At 43.9% G+C, this 12,266-nt stretch overlaps 1 protein-coding gene across 2 annotated transcripts in view; it reads right to left on the bottom strand.

Annotated features, from left to right (window-relative positions):
- Positions 1–12,266, bottom strand: part of Arid5b (AT-rich interaction domain 5B) — a 183,114-nt gene that overhangs the window by 153,161 nt on the left and 17,687 nt on the right.

Here is a 12,266-nt window from a genome sequence, read left to right as displayed (position 1 = left end):
AGATGAGTGGACTTTTTTCTCTTTTAATACATTTGGGGGGTAGGGGGCGGGAGGGCGCCGAGGAGGCCTTTGAATCTAAGAAAAGTCGTTGAAGCTTCAGTTCCTCCCAAGGATCATAAATTTGAATTTTGAGCATCTCTAATTGCTTCCAGGAAACAAGTTTTCTGCCTCAGAATTAACCCAGCAAGATATTTAGTAGATATCTCTATGAGGAACAAAGAGGGGGCCCCCTGGCCCAGAGATTCTCTGGAAAAGACTTATGGATACCTCTCCCTGGGCTCTAAATGAACTGATTTGAAGCGTTTGACATTTTAACTTGAGCTGACTCTCATTCCCTTTCTTTGACTGAACATTTCTGACGAAGGCTTAGCTGTGAAAAACCCCTAAAGCTTACAGAAAAAAAAATTTCAAAATAGTTCTGACAAAACAACAGGAAGATGTCTCTGAACTATTAGACAGAAAGGAATTCACAACGGAACTTGGCTAATTTTGCTGTTAGATACAACTCTCTCTTCCTTACCCTTCCTACACACACACACACACACACACACACACACACACACAGACACACAGACACACACACACACACACACACACACACACACCACATGTACTCCTCCATACAAATACCACACACTACATACACACAACACACACCTCACACATAAACCACCCATACACACACACACACACACACACACACACACACACACACACACCCTAACGCACACACTGTTCCAACTCAAACAAAAAGGGTTTTATTACGATGATGTTTACACAGCAAGAAGGTCTCAGTTTTGTTCTTTTGAATGTTTTAAGGTAAGAGGAAAATTTTGCTTTTCCTTGTCCGGTTCATGACTGCTTCTGAGAAAGCGAAGGTTGTTACAAAGAACAGTCACAAGAACTCTCTCAAGAATATAACACAAGCCTGGGTAACGGGATCCCCTCCCTTATCTTGATCAAATATGAACTTCTCGTAAAGGCAGACAAAGTGGAAATTGTGTTTTACCCTCTTCTCAAGAAAATACCTCGAGACTTTATAAGCTGTGGGCACATTACAAAATACCATTTGCAGGGGCTGATTTCACCCACATTCAACTCTACTATTTCATCAACTTCTTGAAATAGAAGACCTCTGCTCATCCTGCATTTTATAGCTATTACATGATGATTATGAAATGTCAGAATTTAAAAAAAAAAAAATCCAGGCTGGGTATTGTTTCAAAGCATATGGGGACAGCTTCTGGGGTGGGGGAGGGGGCATAGCAGCAACAGCATTTAGAATGTTCTGGAAAATAATTAAGTAGCATGGTATATTAGCCTCCACACTAGCACAGATGGAATTTGGCAACGTTTTGACCAAATAAGGCTTCCTAGAATAGACAACTTTGGAGATGAGTGTTATTCTCAAATAGATCAAATGATTATTATCATTTCAATTACCAGTTGCTTCAGATCTTTTCCGAGAAATGGCATGACTAGCCCTGGCTGCCTTACAGCAGCCGTCAAACAAACAGTTTATTAACCAAGAGAAAAATACAATCCTTATGATGTCATTAATGAATAAACTTGTCTTTCAAGATTATCTCTGTAGATTTGCCCTAGACAATCCCTTCACTCACTTAGATACATACACACACACACACACACACACACACACACACACACACGGACAGAGAGACAGAGACAGAGACAGAGAGACAGACACAGACACAGACAGAGAGACAGAGGCATGAGCAGGGATTCACACAAACATATAAACTGTAATGGGGTTGATTGTGAACACAGCCTTGCATTTTACTGTGGATTTAGAGAGACCGAATCTCTTCACCACTGTTAAATGGATTTTTAAAGGAAATCTGATAAGAACTGGAAACAGCACACAACTCTGTGAAACAAAACGACCCACGTGTACATGGAAAATGTGTCGGGAAACCCTACTTTGAGCACACAATGGCATCTGTCACATGTCCATACTTATTATTCTGAGTCAGGGCTGACTAACTTTCTCATAGTGGCCGTTCTTGGGCAAGTCTCTCTGTGTCTATGAAAAGAATTCCAATAAGCTCATGCCATGATTCCATGAGCTCTCAGCAAACTGAGAATTAGTGCTGAGTAAATACTGAGTAATATCCCCGATTCACTCTCAGACAACGCAGAAGGATCACAAAGAAATACACGTTGTTATTTTGTTAATGGACCCTGACTTTTCAATTAACCCAGCGTTTAATCAATATTTATGTAGGACATGTTAAGAAGCTCACTAAGTTCTTCTTTCTCTTCATCATTGCTTTAAATTGTTCCTGTAATTGGGATTTGATTTCTACCACTGTACAAAAACCAGTTCACTGGAGCACGAATCCTCTAAGTCAGAAAAGATAATCCAGGCCAGAAGTCATAGAGCAGCCTACCCCAAGGCCATGGCTGGCTCTTCTGGAAGTGACGGATGTAGGAAAATTTATACACAAAAAACCTAGACTTCAATCTTATAAAACAAAATAAGGAAGGAGATGAAAAAAAAAAGGAACAAGCAAGACCAAAACTAACAACAGAAACTGAACAGTACATGCTTTCTTTCTTTTTTTTTTCAAGATGTGAAATCCCCTGTAGGTTAGGAGTTTCATCTAGGCTCCCCAACCTGCTCTGCTCAGCGCTGACACCAGCTCTTTCAGTGGACACACCACGATTTGATCAGTCTCCATTTGTGTCCCTGATGAGGGCCCTGCAGGTCAGTGACACACCCTAGTGCTGACTCACGGCCAGGCTCCGATAGCAATCTAGGTTTCCTATCTGGTGACTTTGCGGCCTAGCTGCCTGGGTTCAAATCCCAGGCCTGGATTTTGTTGCTATGAACTGCGGAGCAACTTCTCTAACCTTCATGTGCTGTAATTATTTTGACAGGTATTTTCTTTTCTTTTAAAGGATAATGATTCCAGCTACCGACCACAGTCTTGGCTAGGTTGGCCCAAAAGGTTTATCAGAGTTAGTGATGCCTTTATATCTTCCAAAGTCTGTTATGCAGAGATGGATTTAGATGATTCATAGGAAAACACACACCCGCACGCACACTTACACACACATATGCACGTGTGTGCATGCCCACCCACAGTACATGCATTGTTCGAGACAAGGGTTAAGAACACAGAGTGTCAATGAGGTTCACATATGCATTAATTAAATACTAGGTTAATTGCAAAGTCATGGGATACTTGTACATATACATTATGTGTGTGTGTCTATTATATATGTGTACACAAACACATACAATAAGCAAGGAGTGATGTATTTCATATATCGTATAATTCCTGGCTTAATTATCTTATAGTTATTTGAATGACTGAAAACTGATGCTTTTTTCTAGTTGTATGAAATATAGTTTCTTCTTTAAATAAATGTAATGTTTAAAAAGGATCAATTTGAGCAAAGTCATGAAGCCAACACAGGAGACAGGTGGATACAGAAAAGAAAAAGGATGAGTTAGAAGATAACTAAAATATGGCACAGTACATTCTGAGATACTCAAAGGACAGTCCAGGAGCCTTTGGGAATGCCTGGACTGCTCCAGGGGATCCACAGGGCCCAATCTAAAAATCAAAATTCATGAAGTTATTTTTGGACTTTTTTCACTCATTCTCCTTCAAGAGCATGGAAGGGGTTCCCTGAGCCCGCAGCCCACTGAGTGAGGACGGAAGCAGATCTAACACCATGAAGCTAGATGATAAAGAGACTTATCCGTTATATCTGAGAATGTATTTCATCACCTATGACTTCCATGAAAATGTTACATGCTCACCAAATTCTTTACCAACTCTTACAGCCACCGATACGTAATTGCCAGACAAGAAATGTTCCTTCTAAAAACACTTCAGAAGCCCCTATCATGGTCATCCTATCCCACCCACTTCCGGCAAACACTGATCTATCATCCTGTCTTCAAGTGTCACATACTTTGAATCTACTGTACTTTGAATCATACCCTTCTGTGATAGCTTTTTTCATACAGCACAGTGCCTTGTGAGCCAGCCATGTTCTGCCTGAGTAGACAGCTTGAATCTCGGGTGAGCAGGTGTCCTCTGGGTAGACAGATACAAAGTTATGCTCAACCATTCTCAGTCACCCCGACTCCTGGGCTGTTCCAGTTTAGGTAATTACAAACAGAACTGATACAATGTATCTTCCATGCCCTGGTCTTTCTCAGGTCTCTAAACACCTGGGTGAAGGATCGCTACTGCCCAGATGCTTTCTGGGATAGCTCTACCATTTTGCATTCAGACAGTCTCTCCTAGTCCCTTCCATTGCTAGACAATGTCACTGCTAATTAACTGTGTGCACTGTGGTTTCTCGCCTCTTGACAGTTTCCAGTTCCATGTCACCACATGACTAGCGATGCCAAAATATTAGTTTTCAGGTGTTAGGTTTTTTTTCGTTTTTGTTTTGTTTTGTTTTTGGTTTTTTTTTTTTTTGATTATATATTTAAATCTCACAGTCTTAAAATTTGGTTGTTTCCTTACCCTTAAGCTTGGAGTGGTTTCATTAACTTCTGGACTCTGGTCAGGTTTGTTGATTGAAAATACACCCTCTCGGGACCAGGAAGTTTGCTCAGCAGTTACAATGAGTGCCTGGTGTTCTTCCGTTATAGAGAGTTTGGTTCCCAGCACTGCCATTAGACACCTCACAAACACTTGGAGGTCCAGCTCTGGGCAACACCATACCTTTCCTAGCTTCTGTGGGTACCTGGCCACCAACATGTGAGCATTTGTACGTAGACATAAGCAAGCACACACACAAATATAGAATGATACAAATCTTTGGAAAAATATTGTCTTCTTGCCGTAGCAGAACATTTTGTAGAAGAATTCATAGATTCATGTGTGTCTCACTAGCTCAAATTTTTTCTGTTATGAATTGTGAGTTCTTTTATTTCATTTATTTTATTTTGCTTTTTGCCTCTGAATACTTCGCCTAATCCCGGGTCACAAAAAAAAAAAAAAAATCAGTGTGGGCTGGAGAGATGGCTCAGCGGTTAAGAGCACTGACTGCTCTTCCAGAGGTCCTGAGTTCAAATCCCAGCAACCACATGGTGGCTCACAACCATCTGTAATGAGATCAGATACCCTCTTCTGGTGTGTCTGAAGACAGTTATAGTGTACTTATACATAAAATAAATAAATATTTTTTTTAAAAAAAATCAGTGTTTGCATCCAAACGTTTTGTACTTTTTACATTCACCTATCCAACTTAATTTTGTGTTCTGTGGTGAGATTTCACACGACAGTCAATGCCTTCACCTACGGGTACTGCACTATTATTTTGCAATGAATGCTATATTTCAATAATTTATGTTTCGTTTTCTTTGTTTGTTTGTTTGCTTGTTTTGTTTCAAGACAGGGTTTCTCTGCATAGCCTTGGCTGTCCTGGAACTCGCTATGTAGACCAGGCTGGCCTTAAACCCACAGAGATCTGCTAGCCTCTGCCTCCTGAGTGCTGGGATCAAAGGTGCGTGCCATCACTGGCTGGCCTGTTTCACTTTAGTCTAATAAGAACCAACAACTGATCTCACGTAAACAGATTCTCAGTGAGTCCTGTATAATTTTACCACGGAGGATTCTTAGTTAATAAAACAGTCAGTGAGACAAACAAATGCTAAAAAAATATTCTGTATCATACCACTGAGGCATAGTATTTTCATATTCTTTACATTCTTTTTGACTTAAATTACCCTGGAAGTAAAATCTTTGCGTTAAGAAGAACCTAGTGGAGTCTGCACCCCTCACACGGGTCCACTTTCTCTGTGGCAGCGTCTCCAAGATCCACCTCCTTGAGGGGAACACGTAAGGACAGAGCTGCCCACACTCTTGGGGCGCCTCACTGAGAAGAGACAAGCTTAGGGAGCCCAGGTATCTGGTGCTGGACCTGTTTATTTTGGTTTGGAGTCAAATACTGTCTTTGAGTCCCAAGGCTGTTAACTGTGTGGACATCTTTGAGAAGAGAGTTCGGTTTGGACGGAAGGCAATCGGCTCACAGATACAATGGGGAAGCCCGAGGACAGCTGCCCGCACAGCTGCCTGATACCTGAGGGCTCCACACTGATTTGCTGGCTCCTGTTTGTCTACTTCCTCATTCCAAACCTCCGCAGAAGGTGGAGGAGACATATTCCTAAGTACAATCAGGGCCTAGGTTTTCTTTTACCGTTTTAATCTTCGAAGAAGACACTCCCCGTGGAGTTTCACCCGTCCACCTTGAAAGCCTGTGACAACATCCTAAAGTTTGATTCCAAACTTTCAGCTGGGCTCCAGCTTTCGGGGTAATGAGCATCAACTCTAGTGGACTATTAACTGAGTTTTCTAATGTACCCTCCTGTGAGGTATCAACAATACGACCCTTGGTTTGAGGGGAATTACACACACTCCAGCTACGGCTAACTTTTCCTCAATAGGTACTCTCCGTTTCCTTCCCATAGTTAGCCTACAAGGCACAGACCCGTCTCTCCGCTTCCCTTACAGCATGCATGTGACCAAGCCATGAGCAAGTGGCACATGGACGTGAAATTCAAACCTCCCAGTTCTTGTCCACAGAACAAATGAGCAGGGCTTCAGATTTTAATATTGAAAAATGAAAGTGGAAGCCTGATACCTCACCACACTCATAGCCTGGGACCATCTACAGGCGTAGACAAGAGAGAGATTTTGAACTCTCCACGCATTGAAACGGTTACAATGCATTTTTGATACACATAGCTAAGCCTACGTCTTTCTGTGTCAATGGAGAGCCCCCGCATCCCCCAGCACCACGTGGTGCCAAACAACAGACCACAGCAGAACAGAGCTGTAGTCAGCTAAGCCCCAAGGGCACAGTCATGCAAATCGCAGCCAAGGGTGCGTCAGGGACAGGCAGGTGAGGGGATAAGGGCTGAGACATTCCTCTCAAACTGCCATGAACAACTCAGCTTTCACAACGGGGCTCCCACGTAGCGCTTAAAACATGGCAGAACTTGGCGACACAGAACGGTAACTCATGGTGGTAAGCAAATAAATTGAAAGACCAAACTCTTAGTCCATTGGGTTCCACAAGAATGGGTCAACGGGCTGAGAACCAGAGACCAGTGTACTCTGGCTTGAAAGGAAACACACACACCACGCCCTTCCCCCTCCCCATTCCCCACTCCTCACCCTCAAGGCTCAGGGATAATTGCAGAAGAGAGGGAGTTGGGAAGATTATGGGCCAGAAGTGGTAGATAACATCAAGGAAACTGTTTTTCTGGACACAACAGGGCGGCTGCCCATAAGACCGCATAGCAACTGTAACTGTAACAAACTCAAGCCAAAGAAAATCCCTGCATAAAGGTGGGGGCATGGAAAAGGGTGATTGGCATTTCATAGCTGCAGGGGGAGGCAGGGGTCCATTCGCTCTAATAATGTGATCCCTGGTAGACTGACTACCTGCCAGGACAGGCCCCACTCCCCAAACTAGTTGAGCAACACAAACTGGACTTGATGGGAGAGAAAACTCAAAAGCTGGGTGGCAGGAAGAGAGAATGGTTTAAGGGAAGGACTAGGAGAGGGGATGAACCAATGTTCAAAACACATCTCGAAATTCTCAAAAAAAAAAGTATTATTATTTTGATAAAGAATCAAACGTTTTCATCCATACGGAATCCAATGAAGAGAACGATCATGTCAACTCTTAGAATGCACTGTGCTTGGGCAAGCGTACATCAGATGTGCAGTGGTGTCTGCCAGTAAAGGGGAGAGCGTGTCACCCAAGTGCCCAGCTCTGTTGGCACCCCCTGATTTACAAGGCTCCCTTCAAATTTCTATGGCATGAGGCCCTTCCAACTTGGTTCACCCGCTGTCCCTGTCACTCATGTTTGTGATGTGCTCATAGGACACTCACGGGGGAGCACAAACGTGCACATACCAGGTAAATGGGCAGAGATAAGGGAGGTTTTATAAGTCAGTGATGGAGAGGGAAGAAGATGAGGGAAACCCACTGGGCTTCATCACGCTGATTTCAAAGACTGCCCTTGTAGCTCTCAGGACCCTAGTGAGAGATAGGATACTCGGTCAAGATAACCCAATGGGTTACAAAGGAAAAAAACAGGGGTTGGGGATTTAGCTCAGTGGTAGAGCGCTTGCCTAGCAAGCGCAAGGCCCTGGGTTCGGTCCCCAGCTCCGAAAAAAAGAAAAGAAAAAAAAAAAAACAAAGGAAAAAAACAAAAACTGAATCTGTGAGGTGGTGGGCCATAATGGAAACACAAGAGACCTCGAACACAGGAACCTAGGCCTGTACGGACTCAGTAGCACCTTCTAGAAGGTCACAGAGGGCAAGGTTAGTGACCAGGATGGGACAGACCCTTCCACCATCAACTTAGATAATCAAAGGAAGAACAAAAGAAAACACAGCTGCTTTTAGACACCCCTTATTCCAACCCTAGGAGGGCACCGATTTGGCTAAAATCCCTGGAACCACAAGGGCTCATGGGCGATGATGGTGAAGTCTACGGAGGCCGATAGAGAGGAGAAATGAGCAGCCTAGACAAGGATCGACCCCACAGACATATTCTACTCAAGTCCTTATCTTTGCTCTGGATTAATATCATCCTCTCCGATACAAGGATGGCAATAGGTGGTAACTACCATTTCCTAGTGGCCCTAGGAAGCAAAATCAGAAGCTATTGGCTCTAAGTTGGTGCCCTCAGTGGGAATCGCTCCTATTGTTGCCTGAAACATGCTACTAAGCCTTCCTTTGGCGTCAGCATTTGCTGCTGAACTGCACGATTCTGTCGCCTTCAGTAAGAACTCAGGTTGTAAACGTTTTTGGTGGAACCACAGCTGTACCCTTGCTTAACTCTCTTGTCCTCCCCAAAGAGCCGGGTGACATCCTTGTGTCTCTTGGGATCCCTCTCAGGTCTCAGGACCGTATACGTAAGGAGCACAGGCATGATTTGAAAAATATTTTCATGAAAATATTTTTCTACTTTGTGTGTATATGAAAGGGGGTGGAAGAGAGAGAGAGAGAGAGAGAGAGAGAGAGAGAGAGAGAGAGAGAGAATGTAAGTACAGCATGTATGTAGAAGTCAGAGAAAAAACTTGTGGAAATTTATTCTTTGGGGATCAAACTCTGATGGTCAGCCTGTAGACAAGAGCCAGAGTCACCTTGCCATCCCTTTAAAAATGTTTATTTGCATATTATGCATCTATCTATGTATTTATGTATCATTCCTTCTTTTTTAAAAAAAGATTTATTTATTTTTACTTATATGAGTACACTGCAGCTTTCTTCACACATACAGGTGGGATCCCATTACAGATGGTTGTGAGCCACCATGTGGTTGCTGGGATTTGAACTCAGGACCTCTGGAAGAGCAGTCAGTGCTCTTAATCTCTGAGCAATCTCTCCAACTTGCCTTTCTTCCTTTCTTTCTCTCTCTCTCCCTCTCTCTCTCCCTTCCTTCCTTTCTTTCTTTCTATCCATCCATCCATTGACTTTTTCCTGAGATATCTCATTTGCCTCCAAAGTAAGTCAGACATTGCTACTCAAGTTTCAGTTAAAAATACAGAGAGCTTCCTCTCCGGGAGGTGATGATAGCTCTTCATCTATGCTAGGGTTTATCTTAACCTTTGAACTCCATGGAAAAAATTCACCAAGGAGGTTTCTTGGCCACTGAGTTCTGGTTTTCCATCCAGCCCCTCCCCTTCCAGCATCTTCATTACCCTCGACAGTCACTCAGGTCAAGCCTGAAGCTCCAGGAACTAAGGGAATCTGTCCTAGCACAATCACGCTAAGGAACAATGCTTGAGGTGTCACGTGTTTGGTGTGACCAGTAAAGTGACCAGCCTTCAGGGTAAGGCCCACAGCACTTCACTTGCATATCAAACAAGCAAACAAAAACAACAACAACAAAACCTTAAGTATTATGTGTTCCTAACTACATCTAAAGGTGAGCTAAACTAAAACCTATTAGGTGAGGCTGTTCCCATGAGCAGGGGAACATTTTTCTCTCCCCAACCCCCTCCGCCAGAGAAAGTGTCAAGGGGAAGAAACCTCCCCAAATAGCCTCCAATTAATTTCCATTTCTTCTCTTTTGTTTTGCCTCCTTAAAGTTAAGGGCAATTTTCACAGAGAGCAAGGGATTGTATCCCACTGAGGAAAACTGAGTTGAGACCCGAGCTTGGCTGGGCTTCCTTCAGACAAATTGATGGACTGTTAACGCCACCATCTACTTTTTTTAACCGCTTTCAGATTCCTTTATCTAGCTTGGCACGCATATGCTGGACACTAAACCAGCAGCAAAACAAAGAAGAGAAATGGGGATGATTCTCAGTGTGCGAGCTCACCTGAGCTATCGATAAGAGTATTCTCGGTGTGCGTGCATGAGTGAGTGCGTGAGTGTGTGTGTGTGTGTGTGTGTGTGTGTGTGTGCTTGTGTGTACACATGTGGAGGCATTACCAGCTTTCTTCCTAAATCACCTTCTACTTAGTTTTTAAGATCCACTGTCCAACTGAACGTACCCCCTTCCTGATTCACCCAGATTGGCTGACCTGTGACCTGTGACCTGTGACCTGTGACCCGTGACCCGGGTCTGTCTCGCCAGTGCCGAGATTATAGGCACAGCTCTGTGGTGGATACCAAGAACTAAGCTCAGGTCCTCATAACTGTACAATGAAAACTTTACCAATGTACCTGTCTTGCCTGCCTTCCATAAGGACATTCTGTTGAAGCTAACTGGTTACACTGACTCCAAAATTCAGCCACCGCGCATGCCAGATCTGCTATGTGGAATAACTGAAAACCATTTATTACTCTTTTTTTTTTTTTTTTTTGGTTCTTTTTTTCGGAGCTGGGGACCGAACCCAGGGCCTTGCGCTTCCTAGGTAAGCGCTCTACCACTGAGCTAAATCCCCAGCCCACCATTTATTACTCTTAAAGCTCCCGTTTTTGTGGTCTGTTTGTTTGTTAAATCAATACGTGGCCCTCCCTCTAGTCTCATATATGGTTCAGCAGGCCAACATTGCCCAAGCTCTCCAAGGAATGGGCGGACTTTGTGCCTCGTTTGGTAGCTTGCTTGCCTGGTGGTCATGAAGCCCTGTGTTCTATCCTAGAACCTCATTCACTGGGCATGGTGACTCCCAGCACTCAGGGAGGAGAGGCCAAGAGTCAGCAGTTCAAGGTCACCTTTGGCCATACAGTAAGTTTGAAGCCGGCCTGGGCTATATGAAAGCCTCTGAGTATACGGACTGGGGTTGGGGGTGTGGGGAATAGAGCCGAAGAGCCCGAAAGTAAACAAAATCACAAACAAGGAACAAGAGGGGGCAGTACTGGGGGAGGGACAGTGAGCGTCAGTGGAGGGCAAGGGCGAGGACCTAGGGTAGCCAGGGAAGGTCTTGGTAAACAGAAAAAAAGGGAACAATGGCAGGTGGTCCAAGGTCAACCTCAAAGACAGAGGAAGACCTTGAGAGGAGCATCCAGCATACCCATGTCCTTTAGAGTTGAGGTGGGCTCCCTGTTTGAGTCTAGACCCATTTGGTCAATGTTCCGCTAGGTTTTGCACAAAAACTTCCCCAGGAGTCACTATCGGTATTAAACGTTGATCAGGGGCTGCCGAGATGGTTTAGTGGGTAAAGGTTCCTCCTGACCTTCAGGCGCCTCCTGAACCCATATGGTAGAAGGGGTGAACTGAGTCCCAGGAGCTGTCTCCTCTGACCTTCCGGTGGATGTTGTGACACCTATACGCACAGCCCTGAGACAAAATAAATAAATAAAACGTACCTAGTTGTTGCCGTTGGTTTTACGTTGGCAGAAATCTGCTATCTTTTCTTCAAACATTTAGAAGAACACATTGCTGAAAATCAACTCACATTATTCCTTAAAGAGAAACAGGTCATTCCCCGCACGGGAGAGACCAGCTAATTTCTATGGAATTCAGGGGACAGAAGGCCGGCAGTTTCTCTGAGTTGGTGCACGAAGGTTGAAGGGCATGGGGAGAGGGTTCATTTCGCTCATCTTTCCTTAATGATCTTGCTAATTAGAAACACAAACCCAAGGAACAATGCCTTTTATCTAGATTTTTAGAAGTCTCTCAGAACAATCTTGACTTATCTTGACTTAAGGCTCCATCTCAAAGACTATACCAGACAGATTCCTCTTTCTTATGGAGTGTGGTACCTGCTTCTATCCGCTACTGGCTTTCCGTCCTTCTCACTAGATTTACCCACATCAGATCCAATGCCATTTTGAGCTAAACTCCTCAAACGCATTGATCAAG

Source organism: Rattus norvegicus, chromosome 20, assembly GCF_021556685.1.
Source record: "Rattus norvegicus strain SHRSP/BbbUtx chromosome 20, alternate assembly SHRSP_T2T, whole genome shotgun sequence".
NCBI lineage: Eukaryota > Metazoa > Chordata > Mammalia > Rodentia > Muridae > Rattus > Rattus norvegicus.
This window is presented reverse-complemented; position numbering and strand designations above follow the sequence as displayed.